Source organism: Opisthocomus hoazin, chromosome 2 (assembly GCF_030867145.1).
Source record: "Opisthocomus hoazin isolate bOpiHoa1 chromosome 2, bOpiHoa1.hap1, whole genome shotgun sequence".
In the NCBI taxonomy this organism is placed as follows: Eukaryota; Metazoa; Chordata; class Aves; order Opisthocomiformes; family Opisthocomidae; genus Opisthocomus; species Opisthocomus hoazin.
The window spans coordinates 128799081-128813365 of record NC_134415.1 but is presented as its reverse complement, the minus strand read 5'-3'; positions in this window follow the sequence as shown (position 1 = coordinate 128813365).

Genomic DNA, 14285 nt, shown 5'->3' with positions numbered 1-14285 from the left:
AATTTGCCCTGAGTTTCAAAATGAAACTTCTTGCCTTTTCTTTCTTGCGTGATGGTTTTGCCTTGAAATGAAGCTATGATCCCCTTATTCAACTTCTTGTGAGATTAAGTAATAAAACAAGACAATGTGAAACACCCAGTATAATTTCATTCGCCTGAAAAGAATGAACTGAATTCATTGTAGGAGGAGGAAGGGATTTGTCCCCCAAACCAGAAGCCCATTCCCTCCTCACAAACACCATCCAGTTACCTGGATGGGGATACCAGGACACGACACTGGGAAACAGACCCTGCAAAGCAGCAAACAGCAGTGAAGCCGCTTCTTGAAGCTCTGAATAAAGCAGGCTGAGTGAGAGAGAGTCCAGTTGTGCCAGTACAAATTGCAGCTGGTCTGGGACTCTTGCCAGCATAGTTTTTTCTGGGCAGGGATTAGAGCTCATCTCCAGCTTTGGGAGATGCCATGTGGACACAGTCACCGTTAAAGCATAGTACGGTACAGAGAATAGAACAGTAGAAATAGTTATACCAAAATGAAGGAAGTTCATACCACCATAGCTTATTTCTTTGCATGCCCGTGTAATGCTGTCCTTGGGTGAGGTTGCTGCCTGCCTGGTACTCTGATGCCAGTTCCCCTCTGCCTCTGAAGGCTGCACGAATAAAATAAGACATCCCTGAAGCCTGATTTTCTGGTCTTTTCAAGCCAAAGAAGAGCTGTTATAAAAATGTTGGCCCTGAGGTGCAGGAGGGTGATGTAACCACACAGCATGGGACCCACCAGGTCCTTGAGGGCACCAGGGATACTGTGGGGTCCCATACCCACACATTTGCCTCACAGAAGACCATCATATGGCCACGGACAGAGGAAGGGGCTGATCACAGCCCTCAGGGTAACCTGGTCTTTCTCAGCCAGAAAGATCCCACGTCATTTTTGCCTCCAGCTGGTGAGATGAGCTGGAGTTGAACCCCGTCACGCAAAAGGGCACTGCTGGCAGGTGGGACCACAGAGCTGAGACACCAAGTTTGGCAGGCTCCATGACACAGTACTTCAAGAAACTCACCCATGCCATCCTAACCTGGCTCCATCTGTTGTCCCTGCTGCCTCCGTGGGGCCCTGATGGTGAAAACACTCGTTCGTGTTTCTTTCCTACTGTAAACATAAGAATCATTGCAATCAGGACAGGTAAAGCTACAGCCCCACATCCCACTGCTATGTAGAAAACAGCAAAATCCTGAGCATTCCTCTCTCCAGTGGTTGTGCAGGTGACCCTGCTTCGGCAGGGGGGTTGGACTAGATGACCCACAGAGGTCCCTTCCAACCCCTACTATTCTGTGATTCTGTGATTCTGTGATTCTGTGCTCACCCCTTTTTCACAGGTAGCTTTTTGGAAGAGGGAGCCCTCTTTCTGCTGGCTTTCCTAGACTGAATTTGTTCATCATGGCAGGAGCAAGTGTATGCACAGACTGGACAACACAGCTTGCAGATGCTAAAGGTCTCTGAAAATTTGTGTGAGAAATGAGCAGAACGGGCCTGCAAAGTCCTTTCTGGTTTGGCCCAAAATAGGAAGTAAAGAATGTGGTTGCACCACAGTTAAAGACAACCTTCTAACACCCCTTGCACAGAAGCAGTAACTAGCAGCTCTTTCCCTAGCAAATTTGATTATTCAGCTCAGTTTGCTGATAAAACTCCAGCTTCCACTGTAAAATCTGAAGGTGGAAAGTGCTGAGCCACTGCTGTCTGCAGAAACTACTGGTTGTCTTTCAAGAAAACCTGCACACCCTCAGGTCCCACACAGCTCCAGAGACTTGCAAAAGGGCAGCAGAGGGGCTCCCGTAGGATCTTCTGGTTTGTTTTCAGCCTAGGATAGCTGTACTGGAAACGGTTGCATCACCTCCTTGGCACGTAAATGTTGATTCTGGTCCATTCTCAAGCATCCCTTGATGCTGAGACACAAAAACTGCCATGGCAACTTGTAGTGCTACAGGCATTTTCAGAGTGCTCCTCCAAAGGACAGTCAGAGAGACAGGGTATGTCACATGCATGGGATCACTGGACTGCACCTCATCAAATATCACTGCATACCTTCTCCCTTTCCCAGATAAATGACACCACCAGGTTGTGACTCTCAGCACTAGATCCAAAGAATCCCACAAAACACTAAACATCTGTGTTTGGTGTCTGAATTCATCATAGTCAATACAGTCGGCGGAGCCTGGAGAGCAATTCAGCTGGATGCAGGTGTTTGCTTCAGCATGAGCTGAATCCCTCCAGGCTCTGGACGACATCTCCAGCGACTGTCAAATTAAACAGATATTGTGAGCAAAGGGGAGATGAAAAACTGCTTTGCTGCAATATTTTTCAATGCAACAGCAATAAATGATTGAATCTTATCCTTAGTCTGGAGTCTGATCCGGAGGAGGTGTTGAAATGCGTAGGAGGAGGCCCCATGTCTTAAGATTTGGGAGGCTCCTTGTAGCACCGGGTTTCACTTGGAGGAAGCAGAAGATCCCCGTGGCTGGTGGAAGCTGACGTGTTAGGCACCAGTGCAGGCTTGGGGCAGACCTGCTGGAGAGCAGCTCTGCAGAGAGGGACCTGGGTGTCCTGGTGGATGACAAGTTGACCATGTGTCGGCAGTGTGCCCTGGCTGCCAAGAAGGCCAATGGGATCCTGGGGTGCATTAAGAGGAGTGTGGCCAGCAGGTCGAGGGAGGTTCTTGTCTCCCTCTACTCTGCCCTAGTGAGGCCCCATGTGGAGTACTGGATCCAGTTCAAGAAAGATGAGGAGCTACTGGAGAGAGTCCAGCGGAGGGCTACGAGGATGATGAGGGGACTGGAGCATCTCTCCTACGAGGAGAGGCTGAGGGAGCTGGGCTTGTTCAGCCTGAAGAAGAGAAGGCTGAGAGGGGACCTAATATATGCTTATAAAGATCTTAAAGGTGGGTGTCAGGAGGATGGGGCCAGACTCTTTTCAGTGGTGCCCAGCGACAGGACAAGGTGCAATGGGCACGAACTGAAGCCTGGGAAGTTCCAGCTGAACTTGAGGAAGAACTTCTTCCCTCTGAGGGTGATGGAGCACTGGCCCAGGCTGCCCAGGGAGGTTGTGGAGTCTCCTTCTCTGGAGATATTCAAGACCCGCTTGAATGCGGTCCTGTGCAGCCTGCTCTGGGTGACCCTGCTTCGGCAGGGGGTGGACTAGATGATCCACAGAGGTCCCTTCCAACCCCCACCATTCTCTGATTCTGTGATTCCATACACCATTGGGGCACAGAGCAGCCGGTCAACTCGTGACAGCACAGGGACTAAAATCCAAGCTTCCCATGGTGGACATTAATTCCTGAATCACAGACCACTCTGCTCCCTTTTCTCCTTGTGTTTGGAACAAAGGTACACATCACACCACCAGGTATCTCCCCGTTCATTCCCCCAAGCTCCACCATGAGCAGCTCCTCACATTGCTTGACTTGCTTTAGCAGTTCCTAAACTCTGTAGTTCAAGAAGAAACTAAAACTATCATCTCATCACTTCCTCCTGTTACAGTTTCAGCTAAGTCATAGCAAACATATTTTTTGTAATTGGACCACACAGATTCTGGGGCATTTTAAGGAATCCAACAGCTCCTAGGGGATGCTGCAAGCACCATTTCTCCAGTATGGTCTCCAGCTCAGGACCTCTCAGCTCCTGCTGCCTTGACCGTGCATGTGTCTATCAGAAGAAGAAGTTGTCCCATGACTCAGGATGCAGTTCAGTGACATTTTATCTGATGAGAAAGCTGGTTTTGGAGGGTTAAGACTCTCATCCTATTGTTTTGAGAGCAGACATTTATTTATTTTTTTTTAATTTTTATTTTTATTTTTATCTTTATTTTTATTTCTACTTTTTTGATTTATTTTATTTTTTTTTTATTTTACTTTTTCTTTTTATTTTATGTTAGTGTTAGTCATTCCAATGTCCTGGCACAACATCAGAATTTTGTCATCAGGATAACTGATGCAGGTTGGCAGCCTGGGGGGCAGTCATAGGGGAGATCACTAGGGCCAGACACCCTTAAACTGGCTTCACATCCACAAAGAGTAAAAACCTGGAGCTGGACCCTTAGCATCTGGATGGGTTTACTCACAAGCATCTGTAAAACGCTGCTGGCATTGAACAGAAGAACACCTGAAAGAGCATCTCCACTTCCAGTTCTTTCTCTTCTCCAAATGTGATTGCTTAGGCAAGTGCCCCCTTTTGGACTGGCAGCTCCAGGTGGTCATGGAATAGATTTTATTGAAGTCACCAGTGCAATCCAGGTGGCACATCTGCAGTACTTTCACAAATGAAATGCGAAGTTGGTTTGTCTCGGATGTCCTGAGATATGCTGGGCCTGAGCTGAGGCAACCGGAGAGCACACAGGCAAAGCCAAGTTTTGTGGCACCTTCCCATGTGCCATACCTCAAGTCCCTGAAGAAGCTATCAGACTAACACAAAAACCATAAGGCTTTAAGAATGTTGCTGAGTATCAAGTATCTTCCCCCATTCTGAAGAATTCCACTTTTTCTCCACAAAGGTGAGGACTAACAGCTTTTGAAGCTGAAAGTGTAGGCCCATCAACTTGTCCTGCAACCAGAGGGCTTCCCAAAAAGGCTGAACCTACAGTGGATTTCCAGCAAATCCATGATGAGCAACTTCACTTCAGGGCAGCTCCTGAGGCTCCTGGGGAGAAAAAGCCCAAGCAACTGGGGCCGTGACCATGTCTCTATCAGGAGCCAGACCCTGATCCCTGTTACGGTCTCTTCACCCCTTGTTCCTTCCACCCAGCGAGCTCTGTTTCTAGATGCCACAGGTGCTTTTGGATTATTTCTTGGTTTAGATGGCTTTGTTTCGAGGAGGGTTAAAGGGACAGTCAGCTCCTGTTTTGTTCTTGAGGAATAACGTTCATTGCAATCAACCCTCGGTCACAAGACACAGGAAGAGCAGTGAACGCTGGGGTAGATGAACAAAATTATGATGTTAAAAATGCAGAGGGATTGCCAGGAAACACTCAGAGGATATCTGAAATGCAGCAGGGAAAATGAGATGGAAACAAGGTCTAATTTAGAGATGAAATGTCCAATTTGCATTTATTATCCTCATCCCCCCTGTCCCCCATTGCTTTCTCTTTGGCCATTTATAGATCCAGAACCATTTTTTGGGTTCTCAGATATTTAGGATTGTTTACATGTTTACTTCAGCCACCCACAGGAAAATGATCCTGCATGATTTATGGCCTGGCCAGAAACCAGAGCTGAACAAAATCTGCAAAGCAGGGATGTATGCGTCTTCACCCAGCAATCCCCGCCATCTGCCTTGCTCAGAAAGGTGGTAGCAGCCCCACTACTTCCAAATCCATTTTCTAGGGGCTTCCTCCAGCTAGGGGAAAGCCTGCTTTCTCCTGGCATTTCAGATCTTCTCCGTGGACCAAATTTCCAAAGGCAAGGAAGCTGCAAAACAAACATTTGAGCACCAAGAATGTTTCCCAAGATGTCCTTGCGGGCTAGGTTTTGCGAGTCTGTGATTTGTCACCTTGCACAAGAAGTGCAAATCACAGAAGACCAAAGGGAAAGGGAGTCTGTGTCTGCAGATCAGCGAATGCCAGGGCAGGAAAACTCCAGACTCCATCCCCATCATCACATCACATCGATGCAAATGCACCGACAGCAGCAGAGTCCACCTGTGCAGGGGAGCACCCTAGAGATGAAATGCACAGCCAGCCTTCCCTCCCCTCGGTTACCTTCACGGTCTACAAGTCACTTCTTTTTTGATATAGAGTTGGCCTACTTCAGCAAGAAGGCTGGAGAGGAGGTCATGGCTCCGTTCTGGGAAGCAGATGATTTCAGTCTCATTTTCCTGAGCCTGAGAGCGGCTATGAACTGAAATCTCTTTTTTTCTCCCAAACAGTCCAGCCAAGGGACACCTTTCCTGCAGTGTCACAGAGAGGGAATCCACTTGGGGACAGCATTTGGGAACTTGGTGGGGATGGGAACCCAAACTCCTCTCGCTAGGAAATCCCTCAGTAGCCTTTCAAGAGGGAATTTGTTCATTTGCAGCCAAAACATGAAGGCTTTACAGGTTTCAGCCATTCCTTCTGGTGATAAAAAAACAATTTCTACCGCAAAAGAAGACCCAAAAAAAGAATTAAGAGGAAAACTGAATTCTCAGTCCTGTATTCCCTTTTCCCTTCCAAAAACATTCCAAGTGAATAATTTCTGACTGCTGCCACTGCAGTGCCATGGGCAGAGTGAGTGGAAGCAGCTGAGACCGGCCAACTCAGTGCATGCAAGGCCAGGACTTGCAGCTGGGAGGAACCACTGGGCACCAGGTCCCCTTTGCTTTGCTCTCAGATCCCCGATCACTCATCACCAGGCCCTGAAAAGAGATGTAAGTCACTGCAAAGAGTCTCACTGATTTGAGGGCAGGGGATGGGGCAAAATCAGTGTTTTCTCATAAATCTGGACAACATGTATATCACTTTAATTGATGTCAAACTTTCAGCCTGACATGCTTTATAAACCCTGGGCAGCTTTGATCTCCTTGTCTTTGCCTATAAATGCAAGGATTACAAAAACATTCCAAAAAACAGCACCAAAAAATGTCTTTCACTGAGGTACTTTGCTCCAGCAGATAAGGCTAATAAGCAAAGAAACCCCAGGTATTAGGAAATGAAGATTTTCAGGAACTTACTCCAGGGTGGAGAGAGGGGGTCAAAACGTCTGAAGGATATTGATGCTTATGCTCCCCCTGTCATTATTTCACGATACTGTTTATATCCCCAGGATGTGGATAAAGGTAGCTGTCACTTCTGGCACCGCTCTCCCCCCCCACCCCCAACCCGAGAGATTACAGTGAACTGTGGCTGACACTGCCCAACGTTGCGCTGACTGACAACCCCCCGTGGCATGGTTACTGTCAGAGCCCTCAGAGGGCTGGGGGTCTCTGGGTTTGCAAACCACGGGGAAAGGAGGGGGGGGTCCAGAGAGTGGTGGGCTCTGCTCAGCCTCCAGCACATCCCCATGCGTGACGAGAGAGGTCCTCTCTGTGCAGGGTTCAATGGTGTTAGTAGAGCTGGAGGAAGGTGTTTTACCATCCCTTTCATCTGTACAAGGCTCAAGTCCCAAATGTTGGGGTCCGTCTGAAGAGTTTCAGTGCCCTGCTCCCAGGGAATGCTGAGGGAGGTAGATGGGATGGAGTCCTGCAATGTCTCCACCAAGTCTCTTTGAATCACAGAATCATAGACTAGAATCATTAAGATTGGAAAAGACCTCTAAGATCATCGAGTCCAAGCATCACCCCAACACCAGCACGCCTGCTAAACCACTTCCTGAAGTGCCACATCTACACGTTTTTTGAACACCTTCAGGGATGGTGACTCCACCACTTCCCTGGGTAGCCTGTTCCAATGATTCACAGCTCTTCCAGTTTAGAATTTTTTCCTAATATCCAGTCTAAACCTCCCCTGACGCAACTTGAGGCCATGGGCAGAAGTGATGGAAATGGAGAAGGTAGAAGTGAAAACAGAGCAAGAGAGGCTGTAAGACTTGGCATGCAAAGTCAGGACTCAGCTGTGGATTAATACTAATACATTTCTCCAGGCCAGTGTCTCCCTGCAATATGAATATCTAAATTTCCTTTATATTCCCTTTATCACCCATGGTACCCTTAGAAACGACTCAGTTGGCCAAACAGAGGCACTGGAAATGTCTGAAAGCACCTGAGATGTCAACACAGGGTCAGAAGATATGGCACAAGACTCACATCCATCCAAAAGGCAGCAGGATCTCCGGGTAAAATGACCTTAGGCACCCATGTGGCAAACAAATCCCACCCCAGTATTGACAGAAGCCATCACAGCTACTTGTTCCACTCAGTAGCAGAGACCTAGGCTTGGCCAGCTGGATGACTGCCCTGTGGACAGCAAAATGTGGGTGTCTGATATCTGCAGACCAAGAGCCTTCCTCAGTCTCCTTTCCTAATGGGAACCACTCTTCCCAGTCCCTGGAAAGCTGGGAAGTGTCTGAGCCTTTGGAGAGCTCTGTGGACTTACGGTATTATCTTTGAAGTTAGCTATGAAGTTATCTCCTTGGTGCTGGGAAGGTCTCAGCTGGAGCGCTGGGCCCCCTCCTGGGCCCTGGGCTTCAAGGGAAAAACAGGTCAGACTAGGGACAGCCTAAAAAAATGCAAAGAGAATGACTAAAGTAGTAGAAACAACAGATTAAGGAGGAAGCACTGAAATTGGCTCGTTTGCAGAGACCCTTGAGGAGTGATATTCTTTCATGAAAGGTAAAAGAAGGGAGGGAGAAAGGGAGGGGACTTCTAATTGCAAGGACAGGGAAGCCTAGGAAGGAGAGCAGGGAAGGAGACCCAGCTCCGCGGGTGCCCACACCCGTGTCTGGTGGCAAGGCCACCGCCTGCATCTGTCAAACAAGACATCTGAGAAAAGCAAAACCCAGGGGCCGGGACTGTCTTTTGGTGGCATTACTTGGGTCACACTGGGTGAACTCTAACAGGCTTTGCCAATGAAAACAGGGGGCAGAAATTTCCAGCCCTGGCAAAGACAGCCCTAGCTGTACTATTCCAGGCTTTGCCATATTTCTCCACGACGTTTTCCACTTTCTCACTTTGCAGGCTTCTATTTACACAAACCAACACCCCGCAAATTAGATTTTGCACTCTCCGTTCAACAAGGAGGAACGCAACCAAACTGCCCACGTGGTGGGTTTTGATGGGAACCTGGGTTTCGAAAAAAAAGGGAATCAGACATTTATTATGAATGAAATGACATTGTTAATTAACACAATTTAACATGGCAGACTGTCTAGAAGGGACGTTCACTCTCCTGCTTCGGGGTTGAAAGCAAGCTCCAGTTTTTACAAGTCCAGATAAGTCTTCTTTGAGAGATGGGAATTTGGCTCCTAAATCAATTAGGCCTGCCTGCTCTACAAAGGGAAATTTATAGCTGAGCACAGAATTAACCCTAGACCTTGCAAACTGTATGTCAAGCTGCTGAGCACTGCCTCTCGCCTCTTTGCCTACTGGAGTCGCACGGCCCGAAGAGAGAAATTACTTTGCAGTGGTGCTGTCAGAGACCAAAGCAAATCTGATGCTTCCAGACACGTGGAGGGCACAGGCCTTGACCTGGGACTATAACCATCTGCAAACAGAGGATCCACCCATCTGAGCATGGGAGGAAACCGAAGCCTGCACCATCACTGGTTTTCTGCTAATTGCCTCTTCACTGGACCTGAACTGGCTGTGTGAGGAGCCCTGGCAAAGACCAGGGTTATTCTAAAACACACCAGCTCACGCCCATAGAGTCCTCAGCTCTACACACATCATCTGTACTCTTGAAAGGCAGAGTTGGGAACCTTCAAGGAGGCATGTTGGACCACTTTCTCTGCCAGACATCATGACCACAAAGACTGATGAAGGACACACACAGTGCAGTTCGTGCCTAAACGATCTTGTAAACATGCCTTTGAATTTGTTTTGAAGTATTTGGTGATCTCTTTTCTAGGACAAATGGGTCACTCAACAGCCACTTGCAACATTGAAACACAAGTCATAGACTGCCAGTCAATCTGGCCTCAATCCTGACTTTGGAGCCACTTCTTCTCAGCCATGTACACAAAACTTGACCAGCTAGGGCCAGACATCCAGAGCCCCACTCATCTGGTTCAACTTTAGCAGCCTGATTCAGTTGCCTGGCAGGAGGCATTGAGTGACATCTTTGACGGTCTTAGCCTCCAGCTACCCTTCAAGACCTGCACAGGTTTCCCATAGATCTGGTGTCATAGCTGTGCGACACCAGATAAATGTAAATGTCTCAGAAAAAAGATGTCTTGGGGTTGGTTTAGAACCCAAACCGTTCTATGATTCTATGATAAACCCTAGACCATCTCAGAGGGCACTAGGTGCCTACATGTGTGCAGCTAAATGGATGCATCCTTTCAAGCTAATGACTCTAGGCTTCCTTTCCAGCCACTGCAGACCCTTGCAGACAAGCAGGCATGAATCATTTGACCTCTCTGAGGTGCCTGCCTTAGGCGGAGACGAACAGTGCCTTAGAAGTGCCTGTCTCCCTTCGCCGACTACAAAGGGAGCTCGGGGTGATTAGCTCAGTTCTGGATGTTTACAACACACATGGCAAAATTTGACCAGAAGACTCTCACCCTTGGGCCTTTGCTATTCTGCTTGTCCCTGTGTCCCTTCCAAGGCCGGGTTTCTAATGGAAAAATGGAAAAAAGAAAGACAAAGAGGCCCTCCCACTCTGTCTCTGCTTACATCGTCCTTACACTAAATGGAGAGGATCCTAATAGGATATTTAGAAGAGGTTAACTCTTCAGAAGCCTCCGTCTCTGCCCTACATCCTGGACGCCTGCCAGAGCAAAGCCAAGGATAACAAACCAGCTTTCGTTCAAGTATTCTGAGCCAATTAAAAAAGACAAATTAGTTTGGCCTTATCTCTCCCTCCTCCTCCCCCTTCCCACCCGAGAGACAAGAGGGGATTCACGGAGGAATGTTTCTCCTCTGTGATGGCTCTGCCTCGCTGAACTCTTCAAGGTCTATGATGGATGAAAGCTCTCTCTTCCATTATGATTCCAACAGCCCACTGGGTCTTAATGGGATGGGGGGCAGGGACAGCTGTGGGGGGACTGGAGCGGCAAAGTAGGGAGACAGCTTTACGTGGGGAACGAAGGCAACAGAGCTAATGGACAGGTCTTCCTCATCCAACCTGAGGATCTCTGCAACCTTGCAAGTCCCAGTGTGAGATATACAAGAACTACCCTGTGCTATCTTGTCTTTTCGTTTGTTGTTCTTGCTTCTCCTACATTTCTTGACATGCAGTCACTGCTTTTTCCACATGCCGCAAGCAGAAATTCTGGCATTGCCTAGGTATATCAGGAGGGGAAAAAAAAAATTGCCAGGAAAGGCTTTTTGGAAGAACTGCCTGGCTCAGTTCTGGGCTTTTTAAAGCTATCACGTGCTGGTTTGACCTCTGCCATGGTCTGAGCTCATCTGCATGAAAAGCAGGGCAAAAACATCTGAGCAGCCGCAATGAGTCAGAGCAGAGCTCTATCTGCTTATGTGCTCTTTCCCAACCCTGGCCACTAGCAAATGTTTACGTAAAGAGTTTAAGAAGCAGGGCATGAGGAGTGATACGTCAACTGGCTCAGCTGTGCTGTGGCCACAAGCTCGCTACACCCAAAGGGGGTTCAGGTGGGGTTCCCCAAAAGACTGGGTTCTCCACTTCCACCTCATCTGGGTGAAGCAGCATCCCTGTGCTCGGAGCACAAAGGCATTGCCCTCTGCAGATTTAGGATGGCTTAGGCTGGCACTAGTTGGTTAGGGCCAAAACCATGCCAAGTTTAGGGCCAAGCATCGTGCTAACTATGTAGAAAATCAAGTTCCAGTGTCTGTGCTTGGCACTGTTTAATTCATTAGCAGAGCTAATGTGTCCTGTGACGGAAAAGGTCTTCTCATTCCCAAGATTAGAAAGCCACTTGTTCATTATTCACGATAACGCTGAGCTCTTTTCATCCCTCTCTTGCACTGTCTTTATTTCACAGCTGGGGAGGCGCATGCCTTACCTGATGAGACACTGCAAGGAGGGAAGTTTAAATCCCATCTCACTCCCCAAACTAACACTCCGCCCACCGGGTAACTATGTCTCACTTGGCTAACTGATTTCCTGGTGAAGGCAGAGACAGGATCCAACATACCCTGCAGATTCTCCCAAGGTAGTCTGTCCCCACTCCATAGACCTTGGGCTGAAGAAAGTCAAAACTTCCAAGCAGTTTGGGAGAACCAGACTCCTTGATTTCCATCCAGTCTCAGTCTCCTAGACTCCTTAGGGATTTTGCAACGTCCTGTTTCTGCAAATGTAAGAAAGACACTCCAGGATGTCTTGATGGTAAGACTGTGTCTTTACAGAAAGAGCAAGAACGACTTTATAGAAAGGTCCTGGGGAAGTCTCCAGCCCTCTGTGTGAAACATCTATTGGGAAGGAGTTACATGCACTTAATTTTCTTTTAATTCTGCTCAATAGTTGGAAGGAGAAACAGAAGCAGACCAGGAAGTATGGGGACAGCAATATGAGCTCTCTGACACAAAGAAGGGATGAAAATACAAACCAAGTCAGATGTCCTTTGAAGAGCATTCAAAGAAGATGCTCGTTCGCACTTTTTTGTTTTTTTGTTAGTTCCATATGATTTGGGTTGAGAGTTGGGTTTCAAAGGTTTGTGGGGCTGAAAATATTGGTGCTTCCTATTTAATCAGCATGGCCAGTCACTGCTGTTAACTACCAGGATGCCAGAGGTCCAGATTTCACACAGCACAAGCATCTCAGATGACAGCAGTGCAAGGTTCTCCCTGCCTCACCCAACCACTCGCCTCTTCCCCACCACCACCACTGCTTTGGAAGGAGATGGTCACGGGTTGGTTAGCTCCCAATCTAGATACCTGTATTTGCCCTTCAGGGATCATGCATACGAGAGTGATTGGGGTGGTATGGACATTCCTTGGGTAAAACCTAGACTAAGGAAAAGGTCTCATGAACCATCTAGGAAGTGTTAGCCATGTAGAGTTCCTGGACACGGAAGACATGCTCATCCAGGAGGGGGTGTCACGTTAGATCCTCCGTAATGTCAGTTTTTTAAGGACCTGGTCCCTGTACAGTGTCTGCAGCAGCAGAGACTTTGCAGACACAGTGACCGACGCCTGGCACAGCGTCCCCAGGGCAGAGCTGTAACTATACCCCCTGGGCAAGGTGCCAGGAGAGTTTTCTAGGAATCACTCAAAGAATCTGCGGGGCTTGAGGTCAATGCTGCAGTATTTTCATGTCAGTCCCGGGGACAGAGAGTGTAAAAGACTATCAGAGGTGCAGGAGCAGTCCCTCGGAGGGACTCCAGCTGCGCTATAAAAGGAGCTGGTCTCTGCTAAATTCCAAAGGGAGGGAACATGCTGTAACTACACCGGTGCTGTCTCAATCAACAGTGGCACAAACCAGAACCTTCCAGTTCTGCGATGGAGAACAACAGCCGAAAAAAATGCCTTGTGCCCTTGAAACAGGGAGCATGCAAATTAAAGTTTAGTCTGAAGCTCCACTCCTCTGCAAGCTCAGCCCTGGCCTTGGAAAGGGGGGTGTGCGTGTGGGCTGCTGGGAGAGAGAAACAGTGGGAGAAAAGCAGGAAAGGGAGAGGTGGAAGGGGAGACTCGAAAAGGAGAAAAGAAAGATTTAGGATAAACACATCCCAGCTGATAAGTAATCAGGGTCAAGACAGGAGGGGCTGAAGAACCTGCTTACAAGGAGTGAATGGAAGGGATTTCTTTGCTTCAGCCACGCAACGAAGGGTGTCGGGATGTCTCTATATGCAAGAGCCTACAGCCCCTCCCTGAAGCTGTGTACACCCGGCATGAAATATTGAATGTCCCACAGGGTTGGGAGCCCACCTCCATCTCTTATGGAGATGATCAGTCTGACTTACAAAGGGTACCACTTCTGGAGGTGTCAGAGAAACTTAGCAAAAAGACAGCATAGTATTTCCATTCGCATCTTGGTATAGAAACTCTGTGCTGGGAGCCAAGTATTTGTGAGAATGGATCGAGGGGTCACGGGGAAAAGGAGGATTTAGTAAAGAGATCCTGCATGCAACAAGCTAGGACTGGTGGAGGCCAACCAGGAGATAACAGATCAATAGTAGCAGAAGAGGATCTGCATTTCAGATCAGAAGCTGAGCATGTCAGCTGACACAAAGGAGGTTGACTCCACACTGGGAAGTATGACCTGAGATACGGGAGGTCCAGATTGCTCAGTGCTAGAGCACAGGGTCCAGCTTGGAGCATCACACGAGGATATGGGAGTGAGTGGAGGGAATGCAGAAGACAGTAATGGGGATGAGCAGGGGAGGGGAAAACACAGACGATGAGGAGCAGCTGAAGGACATGGAGTGTTCAGTTCAAAGATAAGACATGGGGCAAATGAAATATGTACCTCATTTGCCTGCTCAAGGAGAGAGTGGAGAGGAAGAACAGAGTCTCCATCACCAGTGGTTTAAAAGAGCAGGCTGCACAAGGAGGTTATGGAGGTCTAATCCAGCCAAGGAAGGAGAGTTTGGACTGGCTGAGTTTTTCAAGGGCCCCTACCTGTCACAATATCCTTCAGTCCTGTTCTCTTTTTACTCCTCCATTGCTGCACATTTGCTCAAGATTTTCTCAAGCTGCCCTTCTGATGGTCATACCTTGCAGACTATAGTCTAAACAGTATTTTTAGATTCT